This window comes from Lithobates pipiens, unplaced genomic scaffold (genome assembly GCF_037356315.1).
Source record: "Lithobates pipiens isolate NorthernLeopardFrog02 unplaced genomic scaffold, aLitPip1_a1.2 Scaffold_8, whole genome shotgun sequence".
NCBI lineage: Eukaryota > Metazoa > Chordata > Amphibia > Anura > Ranidae > Lithobates > Lithobates pipiens.
In genome coordinates this window covers 691,627,791-691,628,440 of record NW_027507903.1, presented here as the reverse complement: position 1 = coordinate 691,628,440, position 650 = coordinate 691,627,791, and positions in this window count along the sequence as shown.

Below are 650 nucleotides of genomic sequence, written 5' to 3'. Positions count from 1 at the left end.
ATTTATTTATTTTTATTTATTTATTCTTTTTTTTGACAATTTATGGTTGATCCTGCCCGGCGGCGGTGTGGTCAGGGATTTTCCTCCCCCTTGGAGGTGGGGGATACCGGACAAGTTTTCAGAAGAAAAATCCTTGTGGTCTGTGTTTCATTTCTTTCATTTTCGGGTCCTTCCTTTTCACCGATGGCGTCACTCGGTGCAGGGGAGGCCGGTGTCCGCCCTATGGGTGGGCCCGACCCTCCTTTGTCCCGGTGGTCTGCTCACGTTATGCGAGCGACCACGTTGGATCAGAGTTGCGGGTGAGTGACGCGGGCTGGCTTTGCGCATGCGCCGTAGGGTGCCTTTGATGATGTTCCAGGTAATGACGGGGTACAGTATGTTTGTTGTACCCTTTTTTAATTTTCACAATATGTTCGTTTATGCGAACAGAAAATTCCCTTTTAGTGCGCCCCACATACTGCATTTTGCACGGACAGGTGATTAAGTACACAACATATTTTTTTACTTTTATTTTACTTTTATTTTTATTTCTATTTTTATTTTATTTTTTATTTTTTTTAGGAACAGAAATGGAATGAAATAATTCTGGTTGCACTATATTCTTTATGGGGTTAATTACAGTTTGTGTTCCAGTTCTGGAACGCAGATAG